We start from the raw sequence: 18,064 nt of genomic DNA, 5'->3' as shown, positions 1-18,064 counted from the left end.
GTTGCCCTACCGTCTGTTCTAGAAGAAAATTAATGTTATTAGATCCTTTTTTTCTGTCGAGATTGGCTGGTGTTTGGTTACTCTGCCAGCTGTCTGAGAGGTGCTTAGGTCTGTTCAATGCTGACCCACCTTATTGTCTGGGCACAGCCCAAGTCCCAACACGCTAACATTAAAGCCACAACTAAAGCCTCCACCAGCTGTTTAGCTATTGTACAGGTACTTAAAAGGATTACAACATTCTAAACCACAAGCTTGGCAGAGGACCTGAGTTACGAAAGAAGAGCTGTGCTGGCTCTTCTCACTTCAGGACACCAGGTTGAGATTTGGCTTACAGTTTTAAAACAGTATAGCTGGAACATGAGAAGGCAGAAAGTCACATTAAAAACTTCTGTGGGGCCTCATAGACCGCAATGGATTAAATCAAACAAACCTTTTTCTTGAATTACATTTTCATGTGAAAGATTCTAATTACCATAGAGAATTTTGCTATATGTCTCAACAAATAAATGAACCTTAATCTGAGCTCTGTTCTTTCCTACACAAACAAACATACACATCCCCAAAGATGAGCCCAGTTGAGTTCTAAGCAGGGATTTGTCATGGTTCAATAATTCTAGTTATTGGACCTGGTGTTTGCCTGTTGGTGATTTCAGAAAATGGTCATTTTATTCTTATCTTACACCATATCTCAATCACACAAAAACCAATTTAACTTTTGCAATTGTATTCCCAAATCAAGGTTACTGTAATAAAGTTCTCACTTCTCTGTTTGCAATATATTAATACTTCAAATATTTGCCATATCTGCAGTCAGCATTATGCAATGAAATTATTTTCAAACAATATGCCATAAATCAAATGAGTTAAAGACAAAATACAGCTACGAAAAATAAGTACAGAAATTTAACACAGATATTGAAGATGAGTGCTGCTATCCAGATTTAATGTTCCAACTGTATTTTAAAACTGGTTCAGTTACATGTTTTGAACTACAATTCAAAGTAGAGAAGGTTGCAAATAGACTTCCATTGAAATTATCAATATTTAAGAAAAAATGAAGCATACCCTTAATCATGTGTTGCTATTTCTATTAACAACAAAGCAGATCCAAAATAAAAACAATTACCAGTTTCAAATTGTTAATGACTGTGGCTTAGAAAGGGACAGAAAAATGATGCAAATAAATGACAGGGAAAGGTTTGGATTTTTGGACCATGGCTTACGCTATCATGATGAGGCTCTTCTATGGGAAGATGGTTTGCACCTCGCAAGGGTAGGAAAAATGTGTTTGAGATGAGCCTTGCAGGCCTGGTGAGGATAGTTTTGAACTAAATCCCTGGTTGAGGCTAGGCATGCTTCCCTGGGTCCAGGCATAAAGCCCTGCGGGGGGCATATTATTATTATTATTATTATTATTATTATTATTATTATTATTATTATTATTATTATTATTATTATTATTATTATTATTATTATTATTATTATTTAATAATAATAATATCCCGCCTCCCCCTGGAGGCTCGAGGCGGGTCACATAAAAACCAATCCCCTAAAACAATAAAGCACAATAAAACATAATACAATTAATACAAAAGTTACGACAAGAATGGCAGCAAAATTCAATATAGCTAACCCAATTCCACACCCCCTAAGAAAGGAAAGGGAGGGGGCAGATGACAGAAGCAACCATCACATTTGTGAGGTGGGCTACATCTTCTTGCTGGCCTCAACCAAAAGTCTGGCGGAAGAGCTCTGTCTTGCAGGCCCTGCGGAATGATAACAATTCCTGCAGGGCATGCAACTCTTCCGGGAGCTCATTCCACCAGGTTGGAGCCAGGACTGAAAAGGCCCTGGCCCTGGTCGAGGCCAGGCGAGCTTCCTTGGGACCGGAAATGACCAATAGGTTAGCCCCCGCAGAGCATAGGGCGATAAGCAGTCCCTCAGGTATGTGGGTCGCAACCTGTGTAAGGCCTTAAAGGTTAGAACCAAAACCTTGAACTGGATCCGGACAGCAATTGGCAACCAATGCAGCTGCCTCAGCACAGGCTGGATGTCGGCCCTCCAAGATGTTCCAGTAAGAACCCGAGCAGCTGCATTTTGCACCAGCTGGAGTCTCCAGATCAAAGACAAGGGTAGGCCCGTGTAGAGTGAGTTACAGAAATCTATTCTGGAGGTGACCGTTGCATGGATCACTGTGGCCAAGTGTTTGGGGGACAGGTAGAGCGCTGGTAGTCGAGACTGGCAGAGATGGAAAAATGCCTGGCCGGCTACTTTCTTGACCTGCGCCTCCGTAGTCAGGGAGGCATCAATGGTCAAACCCAAATTCCTGGCCTGGAACACGATGGTAAGTTGTGCCCTTGCCAGAGCGGGTAACCGCACTTCCTGGTCCTGACCCCTACCTCCCAACTACAGGACCTCCATCTTGGAGGGGTTGAGTTTCAGGTGACTCTGCTCGAACCATTCCATTACTGCTTCCAAACATCTGGCGAATGGTTCTGGGGGAGAATATGGGTGGCCGTCCATAAAGAGATAGAGCTGGGTATCATCAGCGTACTGATGACAGCCCAACCCAAAACTCTGCACCAGCTGTGACAGAGGGCGCATGAAGATGTTACAAAATGTGGGGGAGAGAACTGCACCCTGAGGGACTCCACAAGGGAATCTATAGGAGCGTGAGAACTCATCCCCCACTGCAACTCTCTGGGTCCGGTTCTGGAGGAAGTACATGACCTGTATCCCCGTGCCAGCAAGGCAGTGGACCAACAGTTTGTGGTCCATGATGTCAAAAATAGCTGACAGGTCCAGAAGAACTAACATGGCTGACCTGCCTCTATCCAGCTGGCGACGGAGATCATCCAGCAGGGCAACCAACACTGTTTCTACCCCGTGGCCAAGACAGAAGCCAGACTGATATGGATCGAGTGCCATATCAGTTTCCTCCAGGAATGCCAGGAGCTGGTCTGCCGCAGCCCTTTCAACTACCTTGCCCAGAAATTCCAGATGCGACACCGGGTGGTAGCTGGCCAGGTTCTGCCGGTCCAGCATTGAGTTTTGTAGGAGATGACAAACCACAGCCCTCTTCAGCTGCTGAAGGAACTCCCCAGAACTCAGGGAGAGGTTAATAATGTCCCTGAGCTTGCCCCCTATCCCCTGGCCACCTACCTTGGGGAGCAAAGATGGACAGGGATCAAGGGGGCACATGGTCACCCTAACCAACCCCAGTAACTTGTGCTTTAAGCATCTTTTAAGCATTGTTTCTGAAAGAGGCTTTTCACCGATTTTTCACTCTGGCAATCTATTAGTTATGCAGAGCTTCAGACGTGTTATTAGACTCCTTCCATGTCTCAACGCACACCAATAGGCGGTGTCCCCCCACTCCATTCCCTGCCAATGAGAAAAAAGGGTTGCTGCTTTTTGATATATATTTGATTATTTCAAACAAGGAAACAGCCTCAGGGACTGAGTTGAATGCCTACCCTTGGTGGGACAGCATGATTGAATCCTGATCCTGTGCTCTGTCTAACCATTGATATTTTTAATGTTTTCAATGAGTCGCAGAGCTGCATTTTTCCTTCACCAATCTCACTGGCAAAAGCTCCGCTGTCACTGGGTAAGGAACAGAGATTCCTGTGCTGCAGGGGAGCTCCTTGTTTATGCAGGCTAGTGACTACATTAGAGAACAAAGCATGTCACTGAGTTTTTAATAGAGTAGCAAGTGGAGTTGGCAAAACTACAGTGGGCAGGGCTATTGTTCCATGAAGAAATCACTGCAACGTAGTTTTTCAACATATATTCAATGCAGAACGATTGTAGTATAATAAAACGGTCTAAAAAGGTTGTTTTTTAAACTCTTTTATTTGGCTCCATGCAAAATACCTCTGGGGAAGACAAAAGGCTGTACATAGTCAGACATATAGGCTGGACTTCAGGAAAGCAAACTTTTAACAAACTTAAACTTATGCTGGGTAGAATCTCATGATTAGAAAAACTGATGGGAGTTCAGGAAGGACATTTTGAAACCAGATTCCTATTTTTAAAAAGAAGTAAAGTTTGTATAAGGACCAAATTAACTCAATCTCATTCATATGAATTAAGTTCTGTAAGCTACTCTCAGAAGTTTTGTTTGTAATTCAAATGAAAAATTGCACACTATTGCAGTACTTTTCAATATTTTTAAATGATCTCGATGATGGGCTACTCATTAAATTTGCAGATGACACCAAATTGGGAGGAGGAGGAGAAGAAGCAGAAGCAGAAGCAGAAGCAGAAGCAGAAGAAGAAGAAGAAGAAGAAGAAGAAGAAGAAGAAGAAGAAGAAGAAGAAGAAGAAGAAGAAGAAGAAGAGTTGGTTCTTATATGCCGCTTTTCCCTACCTGAAGCGGCTTACAGTTACCTTCCCTTTCCTCTCCCCACAAGTAAACGCATCCGAAGATAGAATTCAATGAGATCCGAAGACTTGAAAAGTGGATGGATCAGAATAAGATGCAATTCAACAAGGATATGTGCAGTTTTGTATCTTGGTAGCAAAAATCAAAAGCATAAATGGGGGAGACACTTCTGAGTGGCAGTATGTGTGAACAAGATATTGGGGTATGGGTGGACGGTAAGCTAAATATGAACAGTCAGTTTGATGTAGAAGTTATGGATGCCTCACTTCCAAAAGGATACGGGCCAAATGGAATAGGTGCAGAAAAGAATGATGAAGATTATCAGTGGCTTTAATCAGTGTTATAGAGTGCCATTCCTCTGGTCTTATATCCTCTTTTTTTCTTCAAACCTTTCTGTTGCTATTATCACAGAATCATAGAGTAGGAAGGGGCCATACAGGCCATCTAGTCCAATCCCCTGCTCAATGCAGGATCAGCCCAAAGCATCCTAAAGCATCCAAGGAAAGTGTGTATCCAACCTTTGCTTGAAGACTGCCAGTGAGGGGGAGCTCACCACCTCCTTAGGCAGCCTATTCCACTGCTGAACTACTCTGACTGTGAAAATTTTATTCCTGATATCTAACCTATATCGTTGTACTTGTACTTTAAACCCATTACTGCATGTCCTTTCCTTTGCAGCCAACGGAAACAGCAACCTGCCCTCCTCTAAGTGACAACCTTTCAAATACTTAAAGAGGGCTATCATGTCCCCTCTCAATATCCTTTTCTCCAAGCTGAACATTCCCAAGTCCCTCAACCTATCTTCATAGGGCTTGGTCCCTTGGCCCCAGATCATCCTCATCATGCTCCTCTGTACCCTTTCAATTTTATCCACATCCTTCTTTAAGTGAGGACTCCAGAACTGCACACAGTACTCCAGGTGTGGTCTGACCAGTGCCGTATACAATGGGACTATGACATCTTGTGATTTTGATGTGATGTCCCTGTTGATACAGCCCAAAATGGCATTTGCCTTTTTTACCGCTGCATCACACTGCCTGCTCATGTTTAGCTTACAATCCACAAGTACCCAAGTACTCGTTCACACACAGTGTTTCCTAGAAGCATATCCCCCATCCAGTAGGCATGCTTTTCATTTTTCAGATCCAGATGCAGAGCTTTACACTTATCTTTATTAAATTGCATCTTGTTCTCATTTGCCCATTTTTCCATCGTGTTCAGATCTCATTGAACTCTATCTTCTGGAGTATTTGCCAGTCCTCCCAATTTGGTGTCATCTGCAAACTTGATGAGTAGTCCTTCCACCCCCTCATCTAGATCATTAATAAACTAGTAATCAAGCCCGCTGTAGCTGCAATAAAGTGGGCGCTAGCGGGCCAGGGCCCGGGCCCCCAAGCAGGCAGGCCGGGGGGCCGGGAGCTACATGAGGGCATCTTCATTTCCGACCCGGGCACCCCGCTCACCTTTCTGTGCGGGCGGCCGACACCGCTGGCTCTCGTTGTTCCTGGCGCAGGCCCTGGTGACGGTAAGGGGGCTGGCCCCTCTCCCTCTCCACCTTCCCGGTCCCCCTCCAGCTCCCGTGGGCGTTCTTCGGGTCGTTGGGCTCCGGCTCGTGTGGGCGTTTTTCAGCTCATTGGGCTGTGGTCTGATGCGGCGAGAGGAGCTTTGCGGCAAGGGACTCCCTTGCAGGCGGCCTGACGTGGCGGGAGGCCGCCGGCAAAGGAGCAACTGCGAGCCTCACTGCGCGCAGCTCGCAGTTGCTCGGGGCTGGCAATCAGAGGGACCAATCGGCAGGCGCAGATGAAGGGTACAATCCGGACCCTTCCTCATCCCGAACACATCCCGCCCCAGAACCCCTTACCGCTTACCGCACCGAGCACCGATCCCTGAAGTACCCCACTACTCACCTCCCTCCAGTCTGATGAAACACTACTGACAACAACTCTTTGAGTACGGTCTATACTGTCCTTACTGTCCACCCCTCCTTACTATTGCTGACTTCTCACTCCCTCTACCAATTTCCCCTGCTACTGCTTTAGATATATGATATATGATAAGAGAGCCAGTTTGGTGTAGTGGTTAGGAGTGCGGACTTCTAATCTGGCATGCTGGGTTCGATTCTGCACTCCCCCACATGCAACCAGCTGGGTGACCTTGGGCTTGCCACGGCACTGATAAAACTGTTCTGACCGAGCAGTGATATCAGCGTTCTCTCAGCGTCACCCACCCCACGTGGTGTCTGTTGTGGGGAGAGGAATGGGAAGGAGACTGTAAGCCGCTTTGAGCCTCCTTTGGGTAGGGAAAAGCGGCATATAAGAACCAACTCTTCTTCTTCTTCTCCCCCTCTCCTCAGTCATCCCTTACTTTTATTTTTTTTAAATACAAAGTTATTTTGTTCTGATAGGCAATCCTATGCTATATCCTGACATGCTAGACAATCCTATTCCCTGACTTGGATGGCCCAGGCTAGATCTATCTCATCAGATCTTGATTGATAAGCAGGACTGGTCCTGGTTAGTACTTGGATGGGAGACCAAACACAGGAACAGGCAATGGTAAACCACCTCTGAACATCTCTTGCCTTGAAAACCGAATGGGTTCATGATAAATTGGCTGCAACTTGGCAGCACTTTCCACACCAGAGAATCCTATGATGTAATTTTGACAGTCTTTTGACTGTAATTTTGACAGTCTTTTTAAAAAGCTATATTGTGTGTGCAGGTGAAAACATCTTTCTAATTCCAGGGATTTTTACATCATTTAATTTTTTACATAAAAGATATGGGGTTTTCCTGGTTTCTAGAATCATCTCCTTTCTTATACTTCACCCCATTGTGCAGATTTTTTTGAGCTCCAGTCAGAGGCCAAATTGAGATTTAGATATATGATATTTAGTTAACTGCAAAGGACAAGGTTCAATATAAACTTCAGTCCAAGATTTCATACTATAACAATGACACACCTAGGCAAAGTTATACCCTTCAAAGCACATTTATTTTAAGGGACTTAGAAGTATATAACTCTGGTTAGAAGGTCACTAGAATTATTTGTCCTCTGATGGAGACCAACACATTTTAAATCTTGCTAGCTTCTCTGCTGGATGTATCTTCTTCAAGTTTCTAGTGCAGGGGTAGTCAAACTGCGGCCCTCCAGATGTCCATGGACTACAATTCCCAGGAGCCCCTGCCAGCATTCGCTGGCAGGGGCTCCTGGGAATTGTAGTCCATGGACATCTGGAGGGCCGCAGTTTGACTACCCCTGTTCTAGTGGAACACAGGAGTATTCCTTACTTGGCCTATTTCACAAAGACCTTTGTGGAAGAAACAGAAGGATTTTGTTATCAAATAAAATAACTCGTAATAAAGATTTAGAACTCTGTTCGCCAAAGAACAAAAAAGAAAATGAACTTTTGCATTACTATATATAACAATGACTCAATTCTCCTTTCTCATGCAAAATTATAATTAAACTAGCATAAGCTTTTTTAATTAAAAGGACTATATTTCAAGTCTTCCCTCTTGTATGTATAAATATGAAAGAAGAGGCTCTTGCACTGTCAACAACCTGCCATCTCTTTCTTTTTATTTTAGTCAACTAGACCAAATCAATTTACTTTCTATTCATTGTTTTAAGGACACTAGGATTCTATATATCAGACTAATTCAATGATAACAAATTCCATAATATAAATCCTGCCATGTGGGACAACTCTGCCAAGATCTTGATCGTAAAAACAAATGAACAGACAGTCAAATGTGACATACATAGCATATACTTTGCATGATATATTAGTTCTCAAAAAGCAGGCATGCATAGTGTAACGGGATGTTAAAGCTTCTCTGGCAAACAATACATTCCCCACTCAACTACTAATAAGAATATTCTGAAAGAAAAAAAAGCCTCTAGAAAGAAATAAACAACAAAGAAGCCTTATGTAGTTAAAAGGATCTCTATATCTGACAGAGCCATGCTTTATTTTAAAACTTTTATATATACACCTCTAGAACTTCTACAACAAATATGTTGATGTTAAATTGGGTGATACGTTCTCTCTAGGGATGTGCACTTTAAAAAAATTGCAAGAATTGTACATCTTAAAACGAGAGAATCTGTCCCAGGCTATCAAAATCAGTTAACAATATATTTATACAATCTCCATTTTAATGATAAACGAAACAACCAGAATGGACTAGATTTTGTTTCCTTTTCAAAGTAGACCTTTTATCGCTGGTTGTTTCCTATGTGCAGAAAGTCACAAAAAAATTACAATCGGTGTAAATTCCACAATGGTATATAAATTAACAAACCAAGTTTGCAAAAGAAGCATACCTCCTATGATTTTGAAACTTATCCTAGAAGTTTTCAATATTTCAATGTATAATAAAATATAATATAAAGAATGTTTGCCAGCTAGAAAACATATTTAAGGTTATTTAAATTTTTATAGGTCTTGAAAAGTCATCTTACCAACTCAAAGTTGTTATCAAAATTCTATGCATATAATGCCAGCCTTCAGCTCACAGGTATGGGAGAGCTTTGTCCAGATGCCACTCCCACTGTATCATTGCCAGGGTGCAGTAATTATGCTCAAGCCCCAATTGAACCTCAACTACTCCTAGCTTATACTTAAAGGTATAGCTTTATAAAAAGCAAGAAAGCTCCAAACTAATATTCAAACCCCTAGGTATCAAAGTGTCCAATGAGTATATATAAAAATTTTCTATTTCTCTCAAAATTCTGTTAATATCCAATTTATGTTGTCCAACTTGTACAATTTGCTCAATCCTGAAGAAGTGTAGATCCTCTGCCGTTTGTCCTTCTTTAAGGCAGGGCTTGTTGTCCCAGTTGCCAAGCAGTCTTGTACTGGGGCAACAACAACAGGGGTTTGCCATGGCTGGTTTGCCAGGAAACTTGGCCATGGTGGGTCATTTTGGTGCTCCTTCTCTAAGCCACCAGGGGTCATCTACCTTAATCCAACCGCAGATTTCACCTGCTTTGAATCAGATGCGGTTGGCATCTGCCTTGCACCGGCCACAAATGTCATCGGAGGGGCGGCAGCCCTCCACTTCGGGTCAAATAGAGCCAGGGGGCCTATCTCAGGCCGGCACTGCTCAGCCACAAGTAGTGGCACAAAACCTGGTGCAGGATTCGGCGCAGATTCCATCGCAGATTCCAGTGGAGCCGGGGAATGCCGCTGCCTCCAGTGTGGCTATGGAACACGGGCTATTGGCGCCAGCACCGGGGGATGCTGAGCCTGCTGACCCTAAGGGCAAGAAGCGCAGGAGGCATGGCCAGGGCAGGCACTCCAGGGCACGCTCTCCTGGCACCTCATCCAGTGAGTTATCTGCTTCTGAGGATGAGACTGCAGTGGGGCAAAAGGAGGTGGCTTATTGGTTACAGGGAGCCATGGTTCCAGGCATCCGTGCTTGGCTGGCTACCTTTTGGGAGGCAACCAAAATATATTATAAGGAGGGCGCGGGAAAGGGACAGCCCACTCAACCCCCAGTTGGTTTCCCTGCTAGGGACGATCCAGGGACTCATTTATCTACTAAGTTGCGCATGCAGGCCCTGACAGGGTACTATGTAGATGTATTTGAGTTTGTACAGCCAGATGATGATGCCCCCAAAACTGGCTCGAAAAATAGGAGGGGCCGCAGGGACCACAAACCGGTTGAGAGAACATTTACCAATTGGATTAGGGGTTATGGGGAGTACATGTGCTTGGTGGTGGGGGCTTTCCCTGACAGGGCCTGGCATTTGATTCGACACTTCACTAATGTGATGAAGGCCAAGGTGATGTTGGGTGATACAGCTGCAATCACCTATGACACCAAGGCTAGGGAAAAGGTGTCGAACAATGATCAGGCCAGGTGGGACTTGAAAGAAAGGGATTCATGGATGGTGAAGGTGGGCCCATTCGTGCAAAAGCTGGATTCTGTTAGGTGCTGGTCCAGCAGCCAGAAGGATTTTAGAGGTTTATGTTGGGATTTTAATAGGGGTTCTTGCCAGAGACGTCGTTGCAGGTTCGAACATAGCTGTGAAACCTGTGGGGGAGAACACGCAAAGCAGGATTGTAACCGATATGGGTCAAATCGGCCCTTTCATTTGGCTGGCCCACCGCTAAAAAAGAGAGTGGGTCGGCGAATTCTGGTGGATCAGGGAACCAAAAAGCTGAAAAAGCAGAATGAGATTCCAATAGAGCTTACAACATTGGCCGTTTCCCCTGTTAAAGTTGATGCCCTGTTGGCTCTGTTGCGGGACTACCCCAAAAGGCTGAATACCTTGCTTCTGGATTCTCTGGGGGTTTCGTATTCCTTATGAAGGCACGCGGGTAGTCCAAATCTAAAATCGGCTGTTCAGTTGCCTGAGGTGGTGGCAGATAAAATTAGGAAGGAGTGTGAGGCTGGCCGTATTGCTGGTCCGTATTCCTGGCCACCTTTATCAAATTTGAGGGTCTCACCTTTAGGAGTTGTTCCTAAAAACACGGCTGGACAATATAGGCGGATACATCATTTGTCGTACCCAAAAGGCTCATCGGTGAATGATGGAATTGCTCCAGAGCTTTGCTCGGTCACATACACATCCTTAGATCAAGCAATATCATTGGTATGGGATTGTGGGCCTGGAGCCTTGCTAGCAAAGTGTGACATTAAGTCAGCATTTCAGCTGTTGCCGGTGCACCCAGATGATTTCTGCTTATTAGGATGCTATTTTCAAGATCATTGGTATGTTGATGCTGATGGGATGTTCAATTTCATGCTTTGCATTTGAGTCTTTTAGCACTTTTATAGAATGGGTGACAAAATGCCGCACTGGGAGCCCTCATATCACTCATTATTTGGATGATTTTCATTGACGCAGCAGGCTCGGATGCCTGCCTGAAAAACTGGCAGCTTTTCAGGAACTGGCAGTGGAGTTGGGAGTCCCGTTGGCGGCCGAAAAGAATGAAGGTCCAGCTGCCGTTTTGACTTATTTGGGGATTACTCTGGACTCTGAGGCTGGGTTATCTAGGTCAGAGGTCTCCAACCCCTGGTCTGCGGCCCGGTATTGGGCCATTAAGGCCATGGTACCGGGCCGCCAGCAGCCACGCCTGCCTTCCCCTTCCCCCGCAGTGAGAGGCGGGGAAGACGCAGGCGCAGCCGCTGACACGCCAGCGATGCAAACGCGCACGCGCAGAGCTGCCGCGCATGTGTGTTTGCGCCCCCTGCTGGCAAAAATGCGCACGTGCGGCTGTGGCGAAAACCTAGTGGCGAAAACCTAGTGGTGAAAACGTGCATGTGCGGCAACTGCGCGTGCGCGTTAACGTGCAGCTGCTGTGGCTGGGCCGCTGGCTCTCTCCCACCCTCGGAGGCGGTCCCCGACTACAAGAAGGTTGGGGACCGCTGATCTAGGTTACCAGCAGATAAGGTTCTGGCATTTGAAATGTTGCTTTGGGACCCATTGGCAAAACGTAAGTGCACCTTGAAGGAGATGCAGAGTCTCCTGGGGCATTTGAATTTTGCCTGCAAGGGTGGGCTTTTTGTGCCCGTTTAGCAAGGGCTACTGCAGGTGTTCATGCGCCGCATCCTCATATACGGCTATCACGGTCTCTTAAAGAGGACTTGAGGGTATGCAAGGATTTCATTGATAGTTTTAATGGGGTTTCCATATGGCAGATGCTGGTCTCTCCTGAAGCATCTTTTCAGGTCCACTCAGACGCGGCTGGGAGCATTGGTTTTGGGGTTTTGTTCCGAAATAGGTGGTGTGCTAAGAAATGGCCGCAAGAATGGGTGGAGTCACCTATACTCCGGGATCTAACCTTTTTGGAGTTATTCACTATAGTGGCAGCAGTGGTTATATGGAGGGATTTATTCCAGGACAGTAGAGTTCTGTTTTGGTGCGATAACCAAGCGGTGGTGCTCATCATAAATAGTCAATCTAGCAAATCCCCACGGGTCATGCATTTGGTGCGGCATCTTGTCCATGTTTATTTGGGAAACAACATTACATTTGCGGCTCACCACGTTCTGGGCGCTACTAACGATATTGCTGATGCTCTGTCCTGATTCCAGGAGCAGAGGTTTCGTCAGCTGGTGCCAGAGGCGAACCCGTTGCCGGACCAGTTCCCGGAGGAATTGTGGAGGATTGGCTGGGATCGATCCTAGAGGCAGTGAACTATTCCTTGGCACCGACTACTCGTCGGGCATACTCTGCAGCCATACAGGGTTACATCGAGTTTGCAGAACTTTTGGGGGGTTTGAGAGCTTTGCCTACAACTGAGGAGTTAGTTTTACGTTATCTGGTCCAATTACGGTCCCGAAAAATGTCCCCAAGAACAATGAATATTCATGTAGCGGCCTTGTCATTTTTATGTAAGACAAATGGATGGTGGAACCCATCATATTCCTTTTTGTCCGTAGGGCCATTGCTGGCTGGAAGAGAATTAGCCCTGCTCAGGTGGATGCCAGGCGGCCTATTTCATTGGACATTTTGCGGGACATTTTGGGTTCTTTACCAGTTGTATGTTGTAGTCCCTATAAGGCAACACTTTTTGCAGCAGCATTCACTCTCGCCTTCTTCGGTGCATTCCGGAGTGGTGAACTGTTGCCAGAGTCCCGTGCGGATCCGGGTGACTGGGCTTTGGCAAAGAATGGTGTGCAAGTCACTAATTCTGAATTGCTCATCACTCTGCGTCGCTCCAAGACAGATCAGCTGGGGCGGGGCTCGCATATAGTGTTAAAACAAAGCAGTAAGGGTACTCCATGCCTGGTGGGATCTGTAAGAACCTACTTGGCAATTCGCCTAGACACTTCAGGCCCATTGTTGATTCATAATGATGGCACCTGTTGGTCCCGTTACCAATTTGGGGTGGTGTTAAGGAGCGCATTACATCGGTTAGGTCTACCAGCGGAGCAATTTGGCACCCGTTCTTTTCATATTGGGGCAGCAACTGAGGCAGCAGCTTCAGGTTTGCTTCCAAACCTGGGGCGATGGCGCTCGGCCTTGGGGCGATGGCGCTCGGTTGCTTATAAACAGTATTTGTTGCTATAATTTGTTGCTATAATGATTGTGCCACATTCCATGTTACAGGTGCAGACCAGGGCTCCCCGAAGGTGCTGGTGATCGGGCACAGCATTGTACATTGGGCTGCGCGTTACGCAGTGAAGTCGGAGTGGAGCAGTAACCTTGGTATGGAGGGTCGTTATCGCATTTCCTGGGCAGGTCGTCGAGGAATGTGTTGGTCCTCACCTCTCTCTGACTTGGACACAGCAATTCGTCGTACCGGCATTGCTAACATTTTGATTGTACAACTTGGGAGAAAATTATCTCACCAGCACGATGGCGTTGGGATTAGTGGATTCTATTAGGCGTGATTTCGAAAGTATCAACTGTTGTTTTCCAGGAATGCAGATTTGGTGGTCATCCCTGTTGGAGCGTCGTGTGTGGAGAGGGGCGATTGCACCAAAGAAAGTTGATGTTGCCCGAAAAAAAGTTAATAAAGCTGTTGCCAAGTTTTTGGTTCATAAGGGAGGTGCATCCATTCAGCATCCTGACATCAATCATCGGCTTTGGGCTCTGTGTAGGGCTGATGGGGTGCACCTTTTGGAGTGGGGAATGGACTTGCGTCATGCTTTGTTGAGCAATGACAGGCTTTGAGCGTTGGCGGGAGCTGGGAATGGAGTTTACCATTCCATTGCTCTGTGGCGGTTTTTGGGGCATGGGGAGGAACCATTTGTGAGCAATCCCAGCCTCTGTGCGGGCATGCTATAGGAAAGGGGGCCTCTGTAAGAGGCTGTGGGTAAGCGGACTTGGGCGGTTATCTCATGGAGAATACGCCTTTGAGGTTAGATCCGCATTTCCGGGTGGCTAGGGACCCGGCAGAGATTCACGCCTCAATGGGTTCCCCAAAAGTTGGTCACCTCCCTATCGTAACCAACAGGTCATTGGGGGCATAGGGGGCCTGGTGTGGGCCGGATGGTCCTATGCATACTTGTTGGTTTAATGTTGGCTTCCTTGTGGCTGGAGGGCCACAAGATGGCTGGTTCCGTTATCCCCATGCTGGTTCAATGCTCAAGGGTTCATTAAAGTTGTGGCCTGTTTAATGCCAAGAAAAGTGTGTTTGTGTTTTTGTGACGAGAGTATTCACCTGCACAGCAAGGACATTTTACACAGTATATAACATTTTTACTAGAACAATTGATAAATCGGTTCACCTTAAAATAAAAGCCATTCATTGGCACATTAAACTTTTTAATTGAGAGCAAAAACTTACAGACTTTGCAGGAACCACGTGTTGATGTTAAACTGTGTGATGCGTTCTCTCTAGGGATGTGCACTTTTAAAAAATTGCAAGAATTTTACACCTGGCTTTCAAATGGAACACTGTTTTTGTTATCCCAACTTTTTCAAAGCAGTACTAGTAGGATTTGGGAGATTTTTTCCTCAGGTAGTGTTGCGGGGTGGGGGGCAAAAACATTCAGGACTATTATTTTTGTCACTCTCCTTCCCCTACAGAAAAGAAACAGTAGGAAGGAAAAGAGAGAGATCCAGCCCTGGACTTAACATACTGTCACTGGCATTGCTAGCAATTCAGTCTGCCTCAATGCAGGAGAACTGGGAGCCCACTGCCAGGCTCCTGGACTCCTGTGAGGCTTTGCTGCTGCAGTGGCTGTTTCTCCTCCTGTCACTGGGGGGAGGGTTAATTTTTTTATTTATAAAATTTCTAAATTTATAAAATTCATATTCCACTTCTCCAGACACTATCTGAGGCACCAGATAAGTATAAACAATAGAATAAAATAATAATAGTATCCTAAGAATCACAAAAAGGAAAAATCAGAGACATAAACCAGTGCAAAAGAGCACTCAGCAGCAACCCAAAACAATATTTGTAAAGCAGTCCTTATGCTAGAAGCAGACTATAAAAACAGCAACAAAAAGATGGAGCCGTTCAGGTAATTTGAATTATGCACTGTAGACCTGTCAGCACAAGATGATATGATCCCTGTTTCCCAATACTTCAAACTTTCAGCTAGCAAGGAGAGTCCAATGTATAGCACATAATAATAATAATGACCTGAATGGAATCAGACTATAGATCACCATTTCAAGGTTAAGTGTTCTAATGAAGAGGTATAGCTAGCATATGAGCCAAAGTTGTCAAAAAGCGCTATGGAAATCTGTAATTTTCAATGATAGGCCAGGCTATGAACAGAGCAAAGTAACCTTCTTAATATCAGTCTGACTCCTCAGTCCTCATGCATCATCATTGACGAACTGTACCACAACCTTGTCCGAACATAGTTTCAGTTGGCTGGCCCTCATCTATCCCACTACATATGTACCTGTTCAAGGCTCCAACAGACCCACTTGATTTGTTAAGGAGATACCACCAGTAAACAGGTGTCATCTGCTTGTTGGTGATACTTCACTCTAAATCTCGGAATTCTCTCTCCCATTGGTTTCATGCAGATGTTAAACAGCATGGGAGACAAGACTGACTGCTGCAGGACCTCACAGCATAAATTCCACAACCCTGTACAGATCTTCTCCAGTAACATCATCTGGAATCAGCCATCAAAGTCACAACAGAACACAGTGCCCACTCACAAGTTCCACTCCAGTCAGACTCTCAAAATGATATTTAATGACATCAAAGCTACCAAAAGAATCAACAGTATTCCAGGATGAATGCCAATTTCTGCCTGAAATCAATGTATAAATTAAAATTACAACTGAGAATTTTTGATATTCTTGCATCATTATTATCATTCCGGTTACCTGAAAAAAGTTGCCTATCATGATGTTGAGGTAAAATTTTTAATTTATATCTGATTAATTGGGGCTATGGAATAATTTGGTATAGTCTGTCAAGGAAAGCAGTGGCACCCCTCCTCTGTTTAATCACTTTCCTTGAAAACCTTACGGGGTCACTAAAAATTGGTTGCAACTTGATGGCACATTAGTCACAAACACACACCTGATTAATTAATTGCAATACAAATGCTTAATCTACCACAACATCTTCAATCAGTTAATAGCACTAATTAATAGCAAAGTAAGAAAGATATCACAAACACAAAAGAACGAGGGAAGGTATGGTTCATGAAGAAAGGTAGGAAAAGGCAGAACTGGTGTTGAGGATAGGGAAGTAGTCTTCAGCCAACAAGTCAGGACACTCAGTTGGGTTACAAAACTCTACTTGTGGGTCATGATGCCTTACAGAACCTTCATTTAAAAAAGAGAAATATCAACACACCTCTTGCCTTTCTTTGCAACCATGGGGAGAGAAAGAGGAAAATGATGAGCTGAGGTGACCTTTGAGGCAGGACTCTTCTCCTTATAGGTGGCTCCAAACAGCAAAAAACAGGAAGCTAATCAAAACTTTTGGGGCCCGTATACAGATAATGAGCCCATTATCTGTATACGGGCCCCAAAAGTTTTGATTAGCTTCCTGTTTTTTGCTGTTTGGAGCCACCCTGGGCTAAGCAAACCATTAGTTAGGCAGGCTTGGAATTGGGAGAGACAGAATAAAATGAAGAGTGCCAAACATGCTAGACTATTACTATGACTGAAATTAATGTTAGCTAGCTAATGTTGCTCACAGATACACAGAATGATATTTGGCTATCCAATACTTAGCAGTTGATTTCCGCAGAACACTCAGGGGGGGTAAAATCAAGCCCAGGGCAGCTGTACATCTATTGTACAAAATAAACCAGAATAACTCTGTCACCCACTTAATGGATTTTTTTCTTTCATGCCACTTCAGAAGTCATCCTGATCAATGCTATTTCACACTCTCCAGTCAAAATTTTACAGCTCTAGGCTTTGAGTAAAAATAGATTCATCAAGCAAACACCAAGGGAGGCAACAATATATCTTACAGAGAACACAGCTACTGTCACATTACAACTTTCCTGTTTGCTCTTCTCTTGTAGAGCAGAGAGGAGGATGCAGGATTCACAGTGCTGAAATGAGTGCAAATGTTGGTGGTGGAAAATTATGCAGAGTATTTATCCACTCACATTAAGTATGGAAGAGGCAGTATCTGTGCATGCTCCCTGCAGTACTTTTGCAAATTTGTTTCCACTTCCATCTTCCAGCATATGACAAAAAGTAGCAGTTACTGACAAATGCTAGAGGAAAGTACAAAATCTGAATAATAAATAATGTCTATATCTGTATTTATAAATCTCCCTTCATACCTAGGCAAAAGCAGGTATAAGAATTCTCATGCAGCAGAAGATGATGGAAAACACAGGCCACACCCCAATGGTACAAGGTTGACTCAGCCTTCCATCCTTCTGAGGTCGGTAAATGAGTAATCAGCTTGCTGGGGGGTAAACGGTAATGACTGGGGAAGGCACTGGCAAACTACCCCATATTGAGTCTGCCATGAAAACGCTAGAGGGTGTCACCCCAAGGGTCAGCCATGACCTGGTGCTTGCACAGGGGATACCTTTACCTTTACCTTAAAATCCCACTAATTGTGCAATCCCTACACTGCTTCATTTAGGGAAGTGGTTCTCAACCTGGGAGTCATGACCCTTTTGGGAGTCGAATGACCCTTTCACAGGAGTCACCGGTGGGTGTCTGATGACAAGAAGCCCCTCCCTTCTCTGGGCCTCATTCACTTCTCTGCCCGCAGGCTCCTCCTCCTCCAGTTCCTCCCCCTCCTAACACACGCCTCCTGAT

The 18,064-nt window shown here is 44.9% G+C and overlaps 1 protein-coding gene across 2 annotated transcripts in view; it reads right to left on the bottom strand.

Moving 5' to 3' along the window:
* PDZRN4 (PDZ domain containing ring finger 4) overlaps positions 1–18,064 on the bottom strand; it is a 347,368-nt gene that overhangs the window by 175,395 nt on the left and 153,909 nt on the right. The window lies entirely within an intron of this gene.

This window comes from Paroedura picta, chromosome 5, assembly GCF_049243985.1.
Source record: "Paroedura picta isolate Pp20150507F chromosome 5, Ppicta_v3.0, whole genome shotgun sequence".
In the NCBI taxonomy this organism is placed as follows: Eukaryota; Metazoa; Chordata; class Lepidosauria; order Squamata; family Gekkonidae; genus Paroedura; species Paroedura picta.
The sequence above is the reverse complement of the archived record's forward strand: the minus strand, read 5'-3'. Positions and strand labels throughout refer to the sequence as shown.